This window comes from Portunus trituberculatus, chromosome 14 (genome assembly GCF_017591435.1).
Source record: "Portunus trituberculatus isolate SZX2019 chromosome 14, ASM1759143v1, whole genome shotgun sequence".
Lineage (NCBI taxonomy): Eukaryota > Metazoa > Arthropoda > Malacostraca > Decapoda > Portunidae > Portunus > Portunus trituberculatus.
This window is the reverse complement of record NC_059268.1, coordinates 13,624,486-13,646,683: the sequence shown is the minus strand read 5'-3', so window position 1 is coordinate 13,646,683 and position 22,198 is coordinate 13,624,486. Positions and strand designations below refer to the sequence as shown.

General features: G+C 42.3%; 1 protein-coding gene and 1 non-coding gene across 5 annotated transcripts in view; one reads left to right on the top strand and one right to left on the bottom strand.

Annotated features, from left to right (window-relative positions):
- Positions 1-22,198, bottom strand: part of LOC123503748 (tyrosine-protein phosphatase 99A-like) — a 783,535-nt gene that overhangs the window by 429,816 nt on the left and 331,521 nt on the right. The gene's annotated exons all lie outside the window — the stretch shown is intronic.
- Positions 12,809-12,882, top strand: Trnav-uac. The gene has a single exon. It is a non-coding gene; the product is annotated as a tRNA-Val (tRNA).

Sequence of the window (22,198 nt, the reverse complement as noted above, 5' to 3'; positions counted from 1 at the left end):
ACCAAATAAGAAACAGAATGAATATGGAAAAGCGTCATGGTACTCAGGGGTTTAAGCACGTGTACAATAGAAAACACAAGACGATGCGTGTATCACCTTTAAGTTTATATTACAAGATTACAAGAATTGAGTCTATCATTCAGTACTGTAACATCAGACATCATATAATTCAGTACTCTAACATCAGACATTGTATCATTCAGTACTCTGTCATCATACATACACCACACTGCACATATTCGCTATTTCAAACTTTGGACACCTCACGTACATGTCATTATGAACTTCAGCACTCTATAACTATTCTCTTAAATATTTTCCGAAACAGTATACAAACTCCTCACAGTCATTAGTCGTCCATCATTCCCTCTATCATTATGGAATACCAGAGAGATGTGTGGAGTTTTGAAAGTGTATTATTATACTATAAAACTCTCTGTTCGACTGTTTTTTCACCTCCTTATGACCTTTGATAACCAGTTATTATACTTTAGAACTCTCTGCTTGACTTTGTACATTAACTTTCCTGTAATATTTGAAGAGTTTTACTATACTTGTAAAAGTCTGCCTAACTCCAGTATTATCAATCATACTTTAAAATTCTCTGCCTGACTCTGTACTTAAACCTTGCTATGGCTTGAAGTGCTTTGAGAGAATAATATGAACACGCCTCCAAAACGAAATTGATCAACCCGATATGTGCAAAATTTGTATTCACGTTTGGTGAAGTGAAAACTGAATGGGTTACCTTTTCATATATTTTCTATTATCAATACTTATCAGCCAGCCTCATTTCCACATTAAAGAAAGTTAATAGATGAATACGCTATTGAAATTCATACCTCTTCTCCTTTATACAGTAACTAAATAAGAACAACAGGAACGTAAGAAAATGGGGAAGCTACAAGAAGTCGTCAGGCCCACATATGGCAATCCGTTTCAGTGAATAAATAAGTGAAAAAAAAACTCACAAACAGGAGTAATTACAAGAACACAAGCCAAACCACCAGAGACCTACCCGACTCCCAACAGCACTTAAACCCCGTGGCGTAATTAGATCGTTAGGGAGTTCAATCATCATCAACTTTCAAGGAGGAAAAGAAAGTTAAAAGGCATATACATAAAGATCCAGTCCTCATCCCTACACAGTTCACCGGAAAAGAAGGCTGACCAAGAGCTAGCAAAACGAAAAGAGAGAAAAACACTTAATTGCTGCTCAGTATGAAAAAAAAGAGGAAAAAGGCAGAGAATGGTTCCAGCCTCTCTCCGCTCCAAGACTTGATCATCATTTGGTACTGATGGCACCATTAATCCCTTCAGTACCATGACGCGTTTTCATATACATTCTAGTTACTATCTGGTGATTTTATACAGCTTCAGAAACTTACGTGGAGGATTAAAATAGTGAAGACTGTGGCCATTACTCTTGTGACCTTCATAGACCCTTCGTAATGTTAATAAATTCTTCTAATCATGCACAAAACTCATGGTAAAAATGCGTCCCAGTACTAAAAGGGATACTATCTCTCTGAGCTTCCCACTCCATCCGCCAGGTGGCTCTGCTCTCCTAATTCCCAATAGTCATACAAAGATATACATTCACGGCTTACAAATGATGATGAATGGTTCAAAAATATTTATTTACTTGAACACTAAAAGAGTTTAAGAGCAACGGTGAATCAATATACAACAAGAGTAAAGGAAGCGGAACAAAGCAACGCAGTGCAAGACCTTCACTTCACGTCCCAAGTCTTCTCAGAACGTTATTGAATGACTGGAATAGTTGAAGCTCCGCAGATGGAGTTATAATGACGCGTAACCCCCAACCGACTCTTCCATGGATGCCAGACAGTACTCTAACATTTAAATTGTCATATTTCTTTAGTTATTTCATTTCCAGCAGCTGCAATCCCTTTCAATCTCCTCTTCCCCAGGATTTCAGAATTGCAAGAAAATTTCAAATGGAAAATACTGTAATTACTTGACATTTTTAAAACCACTAACGAGTGGAATACATTTTCTCTTCAAGATTGCCTTAACATCTTTCATTTATAAAAGTACTTCATCACTAAGCTCTCGTCCTCCTCCTCCTCCTCCTCCTCCTCCTCCTCCTCCTCCTCATCTTCTTCACCCATGTTTTGAAATGATGATTACAATGATGATAATGATAATAATAATAGTAATGGTGGTAATGATAATGATAATAACAACAATAATAATAACAATAATAATAAGAATAATGATAATAATAATAATAATAATAATAATAATAATAATAATAATAATAATAATAATAATAATAACAATAACAATAATAGCAAAACAAATACTACTTCTGCGGTTCCTGCTCCTGCTTTTACTACTACTACTACTACTACTACTACTACTACTACTACTACTACAGAACGGTAGTACAATTAGGTACAAAATCACACCGCAGAGAGAGAGAGAGAGAGAGAGAGAGAGAGAGAGAGAGAGAGAGAGAGAGAGAGAGAGAGAGAGAATTATGAACCGTGAAACATGAAAATTTAGCGATACATGTCCCCATATCTCGCGCTCGTTGTAAAAGGCGAGTGGAGGGACGAGGACAGAGGGAGGCGAGCAGGGAGCGTCTGAGTGAAGCTTTATCGTTTCACCCTAATATCTCTTTTATTGTATATGTGTGGGAATACAAAGATGATTATGATAGTAGTAGTAGTAGTAGTAGTAGTAGTAGTAGTAGTAGTAGTAGTAGTAGTAGTAGTAGTAGTAGTAGTAGTAGTAGTAGTAGTAATAGTAGTAATAGTAGTAGTAGTGATCTCTTGGTGTGTCTGTTAACAGTCTTTAACATACACTGCCATCTGAGGCCTCCACCACCACCAGTCTTGTCTCACCACCACCACCACCACCAGCACCACCAGCACTATCCTTCAAAACAGTCCTTTTCTCAATACAATTTCCTTTTAATTTTTCTTTTCCCTTATTCTTTCCTGTTGTTTCCCTTATTCTTTCCCGTTTCACCTCTTACGTGTTGTCTTTCTCAGTATATTTCGTTTTACCTCTTCTTTTTGCTCTATCGTCTTCTCTTCTATTCTTTCCATCTTTCTTTTATTCAACCTCTCTTTTTTTTGCATCATATGCCTCTTTTTCTCCTCAGTCTTCTTCACGTCATTCTTCTTTTCATATCTTTTCTTTCTTCCCCTTCATTGCATTCACTGTACCCTTCTTTCCCATCTCCCTTTCTCCTCTTCCTCCTCTGTACTTTATCTCTCATCGTACATATCCCCTCTTTCCTCCTCTTCCAGTCTTCGTCTCTTTCAAAACACCCTTCTTTATCTATACATCCGCAGGAGAAGGTAATCCAGTAGCATATATTTCTAAAAGCGTTCACGGTACCTAGTTGATGCGCCTAACTTTAATCTGATCAAGGAAAGATGGCTCGCAACTCACAGCGTAAACAGTTACAGTCGGACTTCACGTATGATATCTCTACTAACCGAGTCAATTCCAGGAACGAGAGGGGCTGGATGACAAGTAGAGTCGTGTAGTGCTAGGCCGGGAACTCAGTGGAGCGTGGAGTCATCTTCAAATAGGCTGACGTAAGTGGGCCTGTACGAGGAAGTCATGCGTGTGTGTTGCTGTGGTACCTCATGATTTCCTGGATAAGTGATATGTTTCTCTGTCTGTCTGTCTCTGTCTCTCTCTCTCTCTCTCTCTCTCTCTCTCTCTCTCTCTCTCTCTCTCTCTCTCTAAACATGTGCCATTATAGTGTCCTTAATAAAGAATAATGCATGAAGACAGGACAATATCGTCTCATTTCTTGTCTGCACGTGTGGAATGACGTACAGGCAAATGACAATAAAGCAGGAAGCCACGCCAGGTCTCGCTAAATAATGACAGAAGAAGCGATATAATGAATGTGGTGTAATGGAGGTGGTGGTGGTGGTGGTGGTGGTGGTGGTGGTGGTGGTGGTGGCCAACATCGTCTGACACACCGACGTAGTACCAATAGAAATAGCAAAATGTTGTGTGTCTAAGAGGCACTGCTGAGTGTGACCGCCAACTAATGGTGGCGGCCAGACAACCCATGGCACAAGACGAGGGAAAAAGACCCAATAAAGAACATCCGGCAAAGGGAGCAAAAACAAAAAAAAAGTGCAATTGCCGCCTACTAAGATAAAAGGTGGAATAGGTGTGCGTCCCAACACCTGTGCCGCCTGCAGCGGGCGGCACAGGCGCGGGTCGGGCGACGCTCCCTGTCAGCGGCTCGACGCGGACAGAGAGATGGAAGATGAGTGAAGTACGCATCACGGAGCGTCAAGGGAGGCGTGGAGGAGGAAGGGAAGGGGGAAGGGAGTCCTGGAAAACTGACTTCCCTTTGGGATGGCAAGGCTGCTGCAGAATAATAGAATATTCCGCACGTCCAGAGAGAAGCGAGGAGGCAGCGGGAGATCAGATATACAATAGGAATCAAGCGGGCAGCACACGTTGAGCAGCCAACAAACACAGCCTTGGTACACCCACGCCGGGGCGCCGCACCGGGCCTGCAGCTTTAAGGCGACCAGGCGGCAGAGTTTGTAAGATTTCACACGGCACGCAGTAGCTGCTTGAAGTTGAGTTCGTGTCTCTAGGGTCTAGTGGGTGTGTGTTGCTTATTTATAGCCACCTGTACACATTGGGCCTCCGTGGACATAATGTGTGGAGAGAGAGAGAGAGAGAGAGAGAGAGAGAGAGAGAGAGAGAGAGAGAGAGAGAGAGAGAGAGAGAGAGAGAGAGAGAGAGAGAGAGAGAATATGAGAGAATAAATTGCAAAAATAACTTCGTAAATAGACATACAAATATACACAAAAGGGAGCCATCTTATCAAAGGGGAACACTCGGCGGCGGCGGCGACGGTGGTGGTGGTGGTGGTAGCAAAACAAGCAACAAAAGGCCGCGCGAGGAGGAAGGAAGCGGAGGAGGAAGGAAGGATGTGCGCGTTGGGACTTAATGTGGCGGAAATTGGGTTGGCCGAGACTGCTGACGAAGAATGATGGAGACTGAAAGCTCAGGGACAGGTGACGAGTGTTTGGGGGAAGCGTGGGGTGTAGGAGCAAGGTGTGAGTGGCGGGGCAGTGGCGGGGCAGTGACGGGGCAGCGGCGGCCAGTGCTGGGAGTGGCTGCATCTGACTGCAAGCCTTTGGGTTATGTTGGGTGAATCTCGCGGAACACAGACTCTCCTTGTCTATTTCTCCTGCCGCCTTAATCCACGCTGGCTTGCCTGGCCGGGAATAGATGGCGTGGTCTGTTTCTTATATATATATATATATATATATATATATATATATATATATATATATATATATATATATATATATATATATATATATATATATATATATACAACGAAGGTTATATTTATTTAGTGATCAAGAGACTGGGAGGAATATTTATAAGAATGGAATCGAGGAGTTGAATGTAATCAAGACCCTTCCCATGATATTTGTTAAAGGAAACATGAGATTTATTTTCATACATTCTTACGTGTATAAAAAAGCCGTAAGACATATGAACTTCAGTACTGGAATGCATTTCTATCTTGAGTTTCGGAAGTGATTAGACGATTTTACTTACATTAAGAAGGGTCTTTGAAGGTCAGAAGATTAATGGCCACAGTTTTCACTATTTTAATCCCCACACAAGTTACTGAAGCTGCTTAAAATCAATAAATAGTAACCAAAATTAATTGAGCTAAATTTACGTTCATAACATAACATTTCGTTCAGTTATATAGAAGAATACCAATCAAAGTCAGTTCTTTTATACGTTAGAGTGTTAATTAGAGGGAGAAATAATACCAGTAGTTTTGCCAGAATGAACAGAACCGCATGATCAGCTGACGAGACATTCCTGGGATAGATGGTGGTGATAATGGCGATGCTGGCACACTCCTATGATACTTTGTGCCTTCCTGCATGTGGTTTCCCTTCCTTTCCATGATTTCTGGGTCATTTCGGGAAATAAACTGGCTTTTTCTTTCCTGTTTTTCCTTCAACAGTTCATTACGGAGGTGAATTCTTGGGCCACGATCATTTTTCCTCACTCGTAAACACATTAGGATGACTCAGGCTCATACACGACTCTTCTGTTTTTCAATATGTTTGTTTTTTATCACTACTGATTTCAAATGTTATGCAGATGATTGGTCTGGTTTTTATGGAAGTTTTATGAATTAACAATGTAGACTCGTTATCAATCTTGAGCCTATCACCTCTCAAATGCCCCTCTCTAAACTTTACTGAACTTCATTCTCTCATACACTAACGCAATGTTGCATCTCTTCCTCTTTTCTACCGCTATTTTCCATGGATACTGTTTTTTTTAACTAGTTTCCAGCACGCCTTCCCCCTCTCTGCGCCCCCTATTGTATCCACCTAACTAATGCAAGAGCTAACCTGTTTCATCACTCTTTCAATCCTTTCACTGGGGAAAAACTCTGAAACTCTCTGCCAGTTTATATTCCCCTTCCTATGGCTTGAATTATTTCTACAGAGGAATATCACTATCTTATTGATTTTACTGACATATCACTTCATATTTTCCTATGGTGTCAGTTTCTGAGTAGGAAAATTTAGCTAACTTTTTGCCCTTATGCCCTTAGTAAGTTTCTTTCCCAGATACAGAAAAAAGAGCATTGGAATCGTGAAAACAAGGTTGGAAATGACAATAACTTTACACCACATCGTCATAAGCGGAACCGTTCAACATTACAGTTTCATGAGGTCAGGAGACTCTTCATGTTTCATCCCCCTTTCTCTTTATTCTCTACATTTCCCCTCTCTGTCATTTGAGGAACCGGAGTTGAGGAAACAAAATTGCAACAACAACCACGGCACGCTCATGCACACTGACGGACAATAATGCTTCAGATACCAACACTACAGGAATAATGGAAAATAAAACTGTAAAATGCACAATAGAGATAATCTTGCATGAGGAAATTGTTTGAAATGTGCAAGGGGAAAAGTCACATATTGTCAATTACGACTTACAAGAGCAAGATATAAGCCCCTTCTCTCCACACTTCTCTACCACCACCAGCACCACCATCACCACCACCACCACTAATGTCTTCATCTCTCTCTACCCCGTCACTCCTATCAATTTTTATACCACCGTCACCAGCACCCACAGAAAGAGACTTCCACTCCCTCCAGCAGCGCAGTAATGTCAGCAGCGGCAGTATTAGTAATAATAAAGCGGCAGTAGTAGTAATAACACAGATTTTAATAGCAGCAGCAACGCCATCACTAACAGTAACAGAAGTATAATTAATCGTTGTTGTTGGACTAGTAGTGGTAGCAGCAGTGTAAAGAGGAGAAGAAGAAAAGGAGAAAGAGAGAGAACGGAGTAGGAGGAGGAAGAGAAGCAGGAGAGTGGGAACAAAAATGAAAAAAAAAAAAAAAGACGAAGAGGGCAGTAAATCAGTGCGCGCCATAAAGCAGGAGGGCGTAGAGAGGCAGGCAATTACACCTAAACCTTCCCAACGCCACGTGAAGCACCGCACAGGGAGCCAAGACGCCGCCACGCCAGCGAAACCTACCGAACATTTGCCAAGGCTGGTGGTAATTGCTTCCTTGGGTGGCAGTAACCCAATACCATTAACCCACCGCCAACAATTATGACGATCACACCAACTATTGACTTTACCCCAAGCCTCTTTGTACGTAGCTACCTCCTCCCTATCCAGAGTCGTCGTGTGTTGGGCGTAATACTTTTGTAGATAATGTTGTTTAGTTGGTCTGTGTCTATCTCTCTGTTTCTGTCTGTTTCTCTTTCTCTCTCTCTGTTTCTGTCTGTTTCTCTCTCTCTCTCTCTCTCTCTCTCTCTCTCTCTCTCTTCCACGTTTTCGCAGCAATAAGGTAAAATTTTCACGTTTTCGCAGCAATAAGGTAAAATTTAAAGATTAATTCAATACAGTCTAATGAAGAGTAGTCAATATACTACTAAAAAATTAAGGATATTTTATGCATTACTTCTCTAGCAATAGTTATTAACAAAGAACATAGAGATTACAAAGCGATTATCTTACCAATTCTGTATTTGTGTTTCTTGGATTAGCAGCTCAGTTTGTTATCTCACTCTGTTCTTAATACTTACTGATACCATTGTAGTATCAAAATCATTATTGGTCAAAACAAAATTCGTATTCTTAGATACTAGTCTATTTACAAAGGATTGAGATAGCTTGTTAGTTTCCCATCTGTATTTCCGAATTCCTACAACTTGTCTTCTTTTAAAAGGAAGGTATCGAGGCATTTGCTTCCCTAATTTTGGCTGACGGTTTTGGCACTTTTTACACTTTTTAGAGAGCCAGCACTCAAATGGGCCTTTTTTTAACTTTCTTGTTTTTGCTCTTGGCTGGCCCTCTTCCCTACGTAAAAAAGAAAAAAAAGTTTGTTTTCCAGTTCAAGTAAAATCACCCACATCGCCAGAATCATGAAAACGCAAAGGAATTCAGAACAACTTCCACCAAAACCTGTCGAAAAGCAAAAGGTAAACTCACGAAACATTTGAAGAATATGGTATGAAGTGCAAGACAACCAGCATGCTTTTACAGTGACATGAGCAGGATACACATATACCCTGACCAGTGCATGAGTAAGACTTCGTGCACAACCTTCATCATTCAGAACGGTCCGACATTTGGCTTTGCGCAAAGAAAAAAGGAAAAAAGAGAAGAAAAAAAGATTGTTTCCTTGTCAAGCGTCATTCAAACCCACAGCACATGAAAATAACACTCCACTACAACACTGTACGGACGGAGAGTGGAAGGCTGCAGCACGGGAGGCGGAGATCCCAGCCACAAGTTGAAGGGATCCTGAAGCACTATATGAAAGACGGGTGAAAATATTTAACAAAATTAATCCCTTTCTCGAACACGACGGAAATTAATCACAATATGGACTATCACTACTATTAAAACTGGTCTTGTTGTCAATGTTTTTGTTATCACTTGTCTTACTGCTGCTACTTTTATTACAAAAAAACAACAACAGCAACAACAATAACATCTAATCCTACTATTACCACTACTACTACTACTACTACTACTACTACTACTACTACTACTACTATTACTACTACTACTGTTGTTATTGTTCTTGGTAGTGGTGGTGTTGGTAGTGGAGATGAAAATGATGATGCTGTTGTTACTAACTCTATGAAAACTTTTACTACTGCTACTACTACTACTACTTACTACTATCATTATCATTATTATCACCATCACTATCACCTTCACCACCACGATAACCCTTACTCTCACTCAATGACTCTCATCCTGTGATCTAAACCAACTGACCACCACTAGGACGCAGATACCAGCCAGTCAGTGCCTAGCCTTAACCCTCAGGAAGTCAGACGGAAGCGTACTCTGCCTACCACATCACAGACCGCCGTCCACACACCGCCAGCCACTCTTGGGATCCATCAAGGAGGGATTCCCGAGGTGTTCACAGCAGCACTTCAAAGAGCCTCCAGTCCGAATGCCTTATGATGCTCAGTGCTCAGATCCCCCTGCGTGTTGATCTCAATGGTACATTCACAATATGCTGGCCACTTACAACGTGCTTCGTCATTGTGGCTCTGAGTGATGGCTTGAAAAATATGTATCTTGTAGTATGAAGTAAAGGTGAAGGATCGATGGTTCTGCGTGCAATCTAAATATTCCTCCCGCTCTGAACTTGGCCGAATTTAAATATGAATGTCCTCCGTTACCTGAGAGAGAGAGAGAGAGAGAGAGAGAGAGAGAGAGAGAGAGAGAGAGAGAGAGAGAGAGAGAGAGAGAGAGAGAGAGAGAGAGAGAGAGAGAGAGAGAGAGAGAGAGAGAGAGAGAGAGAGAGAGAGAGAGAGAGATTGCCTTTACAAGCGATATGTTTTATACAACGGTGTGGTGTAATCAGCCCTAAGCGTTGTCTTAGGGGAGGTGGCGCCATCTTCCTTGGGCCGCGGCATGTGAAGCAAGGCGTCATATTCAGAGACGCTTCCTTCTCTCATCGTGATAATTTTCAAAGATCACAGAGAAGATAAGCCGAGTTCTAAAGAATATTTGTCCTGTTGATAATGCAGAAAACTTGTTAACATGTTATTAGAATTATAGAAACATCCTTAAAAACCCGTGTCACTTTAACTAGAGTCCTTTGAAAATAGTGAAGGTGCGGCGCGACAGTGTATCAGAATATGGGCCAAGGTGTTACAGTATTGCTTGACACAAATAACACTATGCATTGTTTTATTGTAATGTTTGATTTTGCATTTCTATGTATCTTGCATAACTTTTAAATTACCATCTTGTGGCGGCTTTATAAAGAGGGAGGTTTCAAGACATTTATACTTTTTACGACTAACTCTCTCGGACCTGCAAGAGGACTGGCAACTAAGTGGGCCTTTTCTTCCGTTTTATGTTGGCCTTGGCCAGCTTTCCCCTCCTACATAAAAGAGTAAACAATCAAGCTCAACTGGATAGTGTAATTCCTGGTGGACTATCACTCCCCACAGCACAGCTCCCCCTTACCCTATACATCGCAAGGTTTGGTTGGTCACGTCACACAACACCCGCCGTAATCTCATCTTGGCACACACATTTGCGGACGATGCTCCTTCAGTACTGGAACGCATTTTTACCATGAGATTAGGTATGATGAGATTATTTTATTTACATTAGGAAGGGTTTATGGAGGTTAGAAGATTAATGGCCAGAATCTTTATTATTTTAATCCCCACTAAATTTCTGAAGCTGTATAAAATCACTAAATAGTAAGCAAAACCAATATGAAAACGCGTCATTATACTGAAGGTGTTAATGCAGATCAACATTACTTCCAATCCACCCCTGTCATTCAAAATCGACGTGTTGAAGCAGATTGCATTCCCTGACCTTTAACAACCTTTCATCTCTGGTAAAGCTGGCGGACAAAAATGCGGTTGTTCCTGGTAGTAGATCTAGCCCCGGACAAGGCAGTTCAGAATGTGAGGCGGAGAAGTGAATGCCCAGTAATGTATTCAGGAGTAAAGTTGATGCCTAAGCTATCTTATCGCTGTGGAATTTATGCTCGCCGCTTTAATCAACGATAAGCTCCCGTGGCTGTCCGGGGCGGCTGAGGAGTGGGAGAGTGTAAACAGTCCTGCCTGAGCGAGGAGGCGCCAGGGATTACCGGCCAGGGTGAGGAGCGACGCAGCGGGAGGCGGGGGTGGCTCGGGAGGAAATTACGATTTGGGAGACCTAGCGGGGCGTGAGGCAGGTGCTCTTGTGCCCTTGGTGAGAGAGAGAGAGAGAGAGAGAGAGAGAGAGAGAGAGAGAGAGAGAGAGAGAGAGAGAGAGAGAGAGAGAGAGAGTCACTATAAAAAAGACTTTCGACAAATACGTTCTATTTGCTTTCTTGACAATTCTGATCTAATTTCGTGTCTTAGTTCTTTTATTTTCTGTGCTTTACTGTTTGGGTTTTCTGTTGTTTCTTCTATTCCACTGTTCCTCCTGCTTATTTCCCTGTTGTCCTCCATAAGACCGTGACTATATAGTTTCTCTGGTTTTCTTGTATACAGCTGCGTCTCCCACTGTGTTCTCTCCTCAATCAATATCCACTTCACAACGAGACAACCAGTCAAGCGAAACACTCAGACTAACGTGTCTTTTCCACCGAGACTTCAAATCCCTTGTTTTCTCGGTAAGGAACTGTGTATCACTCCTCCTCAGCGACTAACATATCATTCAAAAGGTATTTTTACATAAAGGCTTAAAAATCAACTATTTCGGCGCAATAGAGACAGCGCCGCCACCTTTTCAGTCTCCCGCCTCGTCCCCAGCGGTAATACCTCCCCCCGTCTCTCCCCACCTTCATTTCCTAATAAGATGAGGCACCGCCGCTGCTGATGAAGTTGATAATAACTTCCGGCACTGGGATTGCTGCGTTGCTTGGGGTTCATTTTATAGATTAAAATTTCCTCAAATATATATTTCAGCGCAAATTTTAGAATCTCATTAAATATCCAACGCTGAGGAGAGACCTAAACAATCCCTTCGGCATTAGGAAAAGACACTAATGCCTCCCTTGAGCCCTGTGTTGATGGCCCGAGTGGCGGAAGAGACTCCTGCCCCGCTAAGGCGCTGTGAGGCAGAAAGGAAATTGAATGGGGTGAGGTGGTGATGGTGATGAGGTGTGCTGTGTGAACTAACTGTGGTGTGTGCCGTATTGTGGTGTGATGTGGCGTGATGTGGCGTGGTATAATTAATCTTTCCTTAAACTATAGAAAAGCATATATTTTTCTGCTCTGGTGTTGTAAATGGTTTATCTTTCTGCATCTAAACGTGAACGAAAATCTTAGAGTCTTTCATTTCAAATCAGTTCCGACAAAAGAAGGGTGAGGAAAGAAGGAAAGGAGGGATGCAAGCGAGGGAGGGGCAGTGAGCGGTACAGGCCATGTGTGGTCGTGTGGAAGGGAAGGGGGATGCAAGGGAGCGGGGAGAGGCAGGAGGAGAAAGGGAGGAAAGGGCCAATGGTGGAGTCGAAAAGGGGAAAGACGGAGTGAAAGGAGCGATCGTGGGAGGGGAAATGGCCACGCTGGGAGGAGAGAAGCGATGCTGGGAGGAAAGTGACGTTGATGGGAGGGAAAGAGGATGGGCAGTGAAAGCAGGGAGGGGAGACACTAGGGCGGGGTGAGGAGGAAAGGGAACACAGGTAGAATACAGAAAGAAAAAATGAAGGTACATGTAGAATGCGTTTACCTTACAGATAGTCACACACACACACACACACACACACACACACACACACACACACACACACACACACGCCCGGTAGCTCAGTGGTTAGAGCGCTGGCTTTACAAGCCAGAGGACCGGGGTTCGATTCCCCGGCCGGGTGGAGATATTTGGGTGTGTCTCCTTTCACGTGTAGGTGCTGTTCACCTAGCAGTGAGTAGGTACGGGATGTAAATCGAGGAGTTGTGACCTTGTTGTCCCGGTGTGTGGTGTGTGCCTGGTCTCAGGCCTATCCGAAGATCGGAAATAATGAGCTCTGAGCTCGTTCCGTAGGGTAACGTCTGGCTGTCTCGTCAGAGACTGCAGCAGATCAAACAGTGAAACACACACACACTCACACACACACACACTTGTTGCTGGGCGTGCAGGGAGGGCCAGGCGCTTGTGTCAGACTTTATAATGACTTTAGCGAAGGTTCTTTTATAACTTCCAGAAGAGAATACGCCTCCAGGGAGTCGCTTCAACTGTAACCGTCAGAATGTTTTTTCCCCGAGTCAGAGGTGAGACTTAGCGAGCGAAGGAGTAGTTGTTGTCGTTGTTATTGATGATGATGATGATGATGGTGGTTATGATGGTGGTGGTGGTGGTGGTGGTGGTGGTGGTGGTGGTGGTGGTGGTGGTGGTGGTATCAGTATTGTTGGTAATGATGATGTTGATGGAGTTATGAAATGTTTACATAAGCAGTTTTTAATTAGCTGATAACAATATATTCGTTCGGGGATGTATGCTTGCTTGAGCTTGTATGTATATATGTATGTTTTATCTGCCTATTCATCTATCTATCTGTCTCTCTGTACATGTTTATATATCTACCTACTTATCTAACTACCTATCTATCCATACATCCATCTATCCATCTATCTATCACATCTATCTTTTAACACGTTTCGTAATCTAAAAAGAAATCTACACGCAAGTCTCGCCAGCACTGTTAGGTAACCCTTTCCTCGCTCCCCGTGACCTTCAAGCACCTCTTATTGGATCACATTCGTTCTCGTGTGATTGAATCTTAGTGACATTACCTCCCGGCTCAGTGACACCTTCCACGCCTGCACGAAGCCCAGCAGGTGAGTCACACTAACTCACGTAGCTAAAAGTTCAAAAAGATAGTATTGTGGTAGACATTGGATGTGAAAAAGACAAAGGCGAGATATTGCTTGGCGGTGCAATGCTGCCTTGAGACACAGCACCATCCACTCCACGTACTGATTAGTATGTTCAATAAGCCTGTCAACTCGGTATCTTTAACTTAGATCAATACTAAGATATGAAAGATAAAGTTATTAGAATACTAGGAATCTTAATGTAAACCTATAAACTTCTAACTAAATAAAACTAAGCAAATTATAGACCTTCCCTAACATTAATCTGATAACCCTCAACACTGGAAGAAAAAAAGGTACAAATATGAGTGATCCACACCTGTTATGAGGCATCGCGTCGCTACCTCGGAACATGGCCTTGCGTGTCACCAATTACATTATTTTTTTCAGTCCTTGAAGAGGCAGTGTAAAACTTTCACGGAATTTCATTAATGTCTGCGCCCGATAAAATATTAGCCACCACTGACCCCGAGATATAAATGACGACGGGTGGTGATCGTTGCAGCAGCGGGTGGGGTAAGTAATGATGGTGCGTGTGGCGTCCAATGAAGACTGATGATGGGAAGGATTTACATGGCTATGATATTTCAAAGGATCTCGAGGTTGTTATCCCAGCGAATAAGTCATGGTGGAAAGGGTCATCGTGCGCCTTTCTCACTCATCACTGCACAGGTTTTCAGCACAGATATCGAGGCCAAGGCAGTAAGGGAGAGTTGTCTGGGGGTGTGTGGTGTGCTGTGGCAATGGGATTCTGGTGGGGTCTTTCCGTTCTCTCTTTTTGTTACCTTTAGCCAGTGCCCCTCTTGCTAAAAGAAAAAAAAAGAGTTTGAGTTTGCATTTCTCTCTCAGTTTCTTTTATTCATGCACACTGTACCTAGAAACTATATATGATTTCATGGATACCGTAGATTAAACCATATTTTTTCGGGTTATAACACAATTTTCAAACTCTATAGAATTCTTGTCGTTAGTGATAATTGGACAAATATATAATAGATGAATAACACAATCATCACAAATAGAAAAAAAACTAAACTTACACAAATTTTCTAATGGTATCGATTATAACAAATTCAATACACTGAATGAAGCGCATCGACAAATAACCTCTCACAAACTAGACAAGGAGTTCAGGTCCGGCGCCGCTCCGAACATTATGCAGTAATCTCAGTAATGGAGAGCAACAGTTTCGATCACCGTGAAAAGCTCCAATACTGCTAATTTTTCAGAAGGTCCTGGAAGGGAGCATGGACTTACAAAAGGTTGAAAGCCATTACTGTTTCTTGCTGCTCTGCTTGCATGGAGTCTCGCTGAGTTGAACAATGTTAAGGCTGTGCTTATGTTGTTCCTCTATTTTTGTTAAACCCTTCAGTAATGGGACAAATTTTTACCTTTAAATTTGTGTATGATGGGACCATCTTATTGACATTAAAAAGGGTCTATGGAGATCGGAAGATTAATGGTTAGAATCTTCACTATTTAATCCCCAACATCAGTTCCTGAAGCTGTATAAAATCGCCAAATAGTAAGCAAAATGAATATGGAAACGCGTCATGGTACTGAAGGGGTTAAAGAATATGGACTTACATTTGTATACTCTGGCATGGATTATTACTATTATTATTATTTACATAACTTGGTGTGGTCAATAAACTAACCATCTGTGTATCTATCTATGTGTGGGCTGTGTTACTGTTGTTCCTATATACTTTATTAAAGAATATGGACTCAGGCGTATGATGGATCGGGACACTTAAATTTCTATACTATAGCATGGATCCTATGAACTAGTTATTATTACTATTATTAATACTTGCAGTGGTAATTAAACTATCTGTTTATCTATTTATTTGTGCGCCTCAGGATTTCCATTACACTATTTTATTGCATTTGTTCAGTTCTAGTCCTTGCATCCTTTGTGTGGCCATTCACTAGGTAGTGGTCTAAATACACATCATGACTTTCTTTCTCTCTTCGAAACATCTACGTATAGAATTACAATTGCTGGAATAAGATTATTACTAACTATAATAAAGAAAAGGTTATCGTCAACTACAAACAAAATCAATGACAACCACCCCAACACACACACACACACACACACACACACACACACACACACACACACACACACACACACACACACACACACACACACACACACAGCCTCGCGTGACTACACAATAAGACGTCCCTCAGGTTGTGTCAGGCCGTCACTTCAAGTAGAGGCCGAGGATTCCGTCACGGCTGAATTAGTCAAGGATTCACCAGCAAGCCACACGATCCAGGCCTTGCTTCACTGATAACTGGAACGAGATTTGGTTTTTGTTTTGCTTTTTTTTTTGTGGCTCGGAACGCACGACTCGCTGATAAAACCTGCTTGTTATGCTCGCACGGCCCGGCTACACGATACGAGGAAAAGTTTGTATAGCTCAGTCCAGGGTGAAATTAGGAAGCCACGTGCCACTCACTAGCATGTCAGAACAGGTGAGTGGCAACAGATCAGGCGGGAAACAGCAGCGAACAGACAGCGGGATGCATGTGCTCGTGTTGGTGGCAGTAATGACACGCAATCCTTCATCAGTTTGTGTGAAAATGTTTCCATCATTGCACAGAAAACCCATTTGCATTTTTTCTTTCATTTCAATCTCTTATTTTGTTAGGCCGTATTATTGCTCCTTTTTTTCCGTAGACTCTCCTCTCATCATTGGGTCTTTCCGTTCCGCTTTCTATATTACGCTTCTATACTTGAACCCTCCAACTTCACCAGTTCTGAGAAATTGAAAACGAAGAATTTTATATTGCACTTTTATCTACCAGAAAACAACCTTTGTAACCTCTCTCTCTCTCTCTCTCTCTCTCTCTCTCTCTCTCTCTCTCTCTCTCTCTCTCTCTTTCAGACACATACACATACATACAGACACACACACACACACACACACACACACACACACACACACACACACACACACACACACACACACACACACACACACACACACACACACACACAATGCTGAAATCCCCTTGAAAGGAAGATTCCCAGTCCCCTCACTCCGTTGCTTTTAGTCGCCTTTTACGATGCGTAGGGAGCACAGCGGCAGTTTGTTGCAATGAAGGTTGGTGGCCTACACTCCTCTGGGTTCCAAACTCTCCTCCTCTTGCCAGGCCATCCCATCAAAAAAAAAAAAAATGTTATTCTGTCTCATGATTCCATTCACTCTTAATTATTCAGTGCCTCATCATTTATGGAAGTCACGGCTGTTTGGTAATCTTGGTTCTGAGACAACTGGAAAGACTTTTAGGTCTCTGTGCTGTTACATTGTCTTGATATTTATAGATACACGTGCACTGCTGAACCCAAAATGGAAAGGATAGTATTGATGGGTTTCTTTGAATGAATACTCACAATTCAGTCCTTTATTTGTATCATTAATCAAAAAGGTGCATTGGTTTCACGTGAAAAGATCTATTTCCACGATTATATACTTGTTTAATTAGTGCAGACGCTTTTGAATTGCATGGTTTTACACTGACACCTGTGATCATAGTGCTCAGCTTGCATTTTCCTTCTTTGTTCATCCAAAACACGACTCGCTGGAACATAAAAGAATCTGGTATAGAACACTCAACAGAGGAGGCTCTAGAGACCATTTTTAAACCTCTTGACATTACCGTGACGAGACAGCTGCGGCTCAGGTACCATAAAGCTCTCGTTATACGGTTGCAGTGAGGAGGTGGAGGCCGTTGTGTTGAGGGTAGAGGCAAAAATCCTGCCAAGACAAGTTTTCTCTCTCAACACCTCTTCCGGTAATGGTAGCGGCCACTTGGCGTCTAGCCGGAGCGCTCTTCGTCAGGGTGGTGGAAAGGAGGAGTTGTAGAGCCCAGCCGTCGCCCGCACCTTCTCATCAGTCATGGTGGAGGGCCACTTAAGCACGGCCGTCTCTGTCACTCTCAGTACTAATTCGCTACAGTGCTGCGAACACTGAGGGTTTGGAATGGTGTGAGCGTCAGACACACGGTCTGGGTATAACGTAAAGGAGACCACAAGAAGTCTGTAGGTCAACACGTGGGAGTTACTGCAAGAATATACATAAAACACACCATCCTTAGTACTAAAAACCTCATTACCACCACTACCACCACTGCTACTACTACTACTACTACTACTACTACTACTGTATCACTATCGCTCAATGCACTAGCACTGATAATTCAACAGTAAACAAAATATTTATAAAAGGCTGAACGGCTGGAAAAAGAGACAACAGCCCACAGCAACAAAACGTCAAGGCGATGCAAGGGTATGCAAGGGGAGAGCTGTGAGGGAAGGTGCTGAGCCGGGGTGGGGCCGGGTGGGGCGACCTCCATGGCTTGCAAGATGAATGTTGCTGCAAGGGGGAAGAGCGCTGGGCCAGGGGACAGATTTTCAAGTCACCCACTTCAGTATATTACATCCCCAGAATGTTCCTGTGTGTTTTGGTGAGGGGCAAGGTCTGAGGCGGGTCAGGCGCTAGGCGTGGGGGTGCGTGGCAGGGTGCAAGTATCAGCAAGCAGGGTGATTGATGGGGCTTGCACACTGAATGCATGGTGCTATACTAAACAGGGTTCTGGAAAAAACACATCCTTCCCCGTAGACTTTCAAATATGTAGATGTCATAACATTTATTATTATACGTGCATTTAAGTGAAATTAATGGTGTCACGTACTTTTACTACAGTTGGTTACTAATCTGAAGGAATATTACATGACGTATTCAGTACAACGAACAATTTAGTCAACTAGTACTAAAGGTCCTCATGGTCATCTTTGGCATATCGGGCAAACCTAGATATTAAACAATTACTCACAAACCTGTGGCTACTTGGTAGGTAGAAACACTTTGCATTTTGTCATGAAACCTGGCGTACACGTTCCTCGGGATTCATATTACTTCATGTGACCTCAGTCTACCTCCACATGCAGCATTAACACTCAGGTGCGCGATTCCCATGACCAAACACACTCGTAATGTAGAATCTTGCTCATTCTACACCACTCGGTCTTTAGGTGATGTATGATGTTTTCAAAGTGGAGAGAGAGAGAGAGAGAGAGAGAGAGAGAGAGAGAGAGAGAGAGAGAGAGAGAGAGAGAGAGAGAGAGAGAGAGAGAGAGAGAGAGAGAGAGAGAGAGAGAGAGAGAGAGAGAGAGAGAGAGAGAGAGAGAGAGAGAGAGAGAGAGAGAGAGAGATCTTTTCTCAATCTATCAATCTGAGAGAGATGTGTTTTCTCAATGTGTGTGTGTGTGTGTGTGTGTGTGTGTGTGTGTGTGTGTGTGTGTGTGTGTGTGTGTGTGTGTGTGTGTGTGTGTGTGTGTGTGTTTATCTATCTATCTATATATATATATATATATATATATATATATATATATATATATATACCGATCAATACGGCAGGTGGAAGGGACTCATTTTTTTTGTGATTGGTGAGACGTCACCGTGAAATTGAATAGTTATCCCTCACAATCATGGCAGCGGTTCTAACCCTGCACGCCGGGAAGCTCACCCCCTCCCAACAGATTCAGGAAGGTTCCTAACGCATTTAAAAAAAAAAAATTCTAATGTATTTTCACGAGCTTTTAACACTCCTTAGGAAGAATTCACTTGTAAGGTCGTAGGAAAGTTTCAACTCTGTCCTGGTGAATTTCGAAACATTGAAGCTCCTTAGAAGGATTGGAATACTCTTTCATATCATAAAAGTCTGAACATTACAATATTTCTTTAAACGCTCTACAGAAGAACCTAGCTTCGCTCAACTTGGCAGGCCATCCGCGACACGCCACCAACGACCCATTGCCCGCGACGCTGAAATATACCGGAGAGGAATATCGGGCCCACGTATGCAAACACATGATTCTGCCTTTACGACCACCTCTCTCTCATGTCCAAAGGCAGGCAAAGTGAACTCAGAGGGAATTTTGCTAACCGAAACGCGCAGTAACTTTCTATTGAAGAGCGCACCATCATGTGTGGAAGCCGGGGAAACTCTTACACACGCACACACACACACACACACACACACACACACACACACACACACACACACATCTGAGACCATAAGCCGGAAAATTCTCGAGAAGTATAAAACATTGAAGAAAAGATGTGTGAGCGACAAAGGTATTTTACATTCAATCTGGAAGAAGCTCCAACGGTGTCGCAGCTGTGGCGGAGACGACGGTGGTGGTGCAGGTGGTGGTGGTGGTGGTGGTGGTGGTGGTGGTGGCGAGGGAAGAGAGAGAAAAAATGAGGAGAGTTAAAAGAAAGCCCCCCTGTGGTTAGGAGTGGTTGGTGGTTGTGGTGGAGTGGATGGGTGTGGAGTGGCGGTAAATTGCGACACTTGGGGCAGACTTACATACTGACTGTCTGAAATTGGAAGGGAAGATTCACCCGGCGCCAAATATACCAGGAGAGAGAGAGAGAGAGAGAGAGAGAGAGAGAGAGAGAGAGAGAGAGAGAGAGAGAGAGAGAGAGAGAGAGAGAGAGAGAGAGAGAGAGAGAGAGAGAGAGAGAGAGAGAGAGAGAGAGAGAGAGAGAGAGAGAGAGAGAGAGAGAATTCAAGTTCAAAAGATTTATTGCCATATAATAATCGGAAACAAAACAATATATCCATTACTATTTTAGAGAAAACTCGGCTGAAAATAAAACTCTCGTTAGCAGACTCAGCTATAAATCATGGTGACATTAGCACAGTCCAGATAGACTCAGATACATTCATACATTGAACACATACATACATATACAAATATATATACATGCATGTGTGTGTGTGTGTGTGTGTGTGTGTGTGTGTGTGTTCAATTTACATGCAGCATCCGTCGGTAAATAGCTTTTGAAATCAACGCTATAGTTTTGTATACGTAAAGAAGAGGAATATAATAGGAATGTTTATAACTGAAAATGTAGAGCAAGGAAAAAGAGAGAAAAGGCAGAGTACTTATTGTTAGAGAGCTCTGTCGATGAGGAGGACAAAGATTAAAGAGGAGTCTGTCAAAGAATACATATATTAAGAGTGAGATGGAAAGGGTGCAGCGAATTGTTTGAAGAATAGGATGGGGATGCAAGAATGATGATGATGAGGTGTTAGGAGAGTAAAGAGTAAAGAGAGCTGTGGCAAGACGAGGGAAGCGAGGGGAAATGGAAACAAAAATGGTCGAGGGAGCGTCCTGTCCTCTCATTCAAAGTGTTGATTGCCAAGAACCTGAAACTTCGGTGCGCTTCCGGCAAAAAAAAAAAAAAAAAAGTATTCATAAACATGTGTGCTTTAGGAATCCGTGCATCATCACCAATGACAAATACACGTAGTTGGAAATGTTTGTAAATAACGCTTGGAACCATTTCAAATCAATACGAGTAAAGAGTATCCGCCCCTTTCACCTTCCACTTATATTCTCAAAGTAATTATCCTTCTGAATGAGTTCCTGAATAAGTGCCGTAGATTTCTGTCTGCCAATATTCTTCGGTGGATAAGCTATTTAATGTGTTGTCATGAGAAATACTACAGTTGCACAAAGGGACAAAATATTCCAAGACAAATTTCGGTGGATGTAGTGTCAATGACCACACACAGACGTTGATCCCTGGCGGAGCAGCGAGGCGCCTCACGATCACAGAGGCGCCGGGGAGCCTGAAGCTAGAGGAGCATCACTTCCAGACTCCGCCAGACAAACACGAGAGGGTCGCAGAACGCCCAGACAAAGCTGTCCGTCACGCGTCATCGTAATGTAAGTAGAAGTAGAACATTCAATAGAAAGGTAAGCATACATTTTTCTGCATACACTCCTGCTTCTTGTCATATTAATTCTTCGTGCAACACATTCTGTCAAATTCTTTTTCCTTTCATGACATATATGTAAACGGATATATGAAGTATTTAAGTGTTCCCTTTTGTCTAGCATTACACGTGCCTGCATAATGCCATGAAAATATTGCTAGGCACAATATCCACTTGAAATAAACCCCTTACATATGAAAGCCTCTTATATTTTCAAAAGAAAAGTACAAACAGTTTCTCTTTTTGATAGATCAACAGTAAATATATTCAATCAATTTATGGGAAGAATAAGTACCTGCAGCTAACATTTCTTGGTGAATTAGGTACGAAGAGCGTTCATGCACTATCTGGCTAAATTACGTTTTTATAAATATGTCATGATTAGATTTACTTCTTACGACATTTAAATTCAGCGTTGTATAGCCCATATCGAGTAACAGACAGCCTGGTATAGACAATATAGGCGGATGGGTTGCATTGATATATTGGTGGACGTATGCACACAATA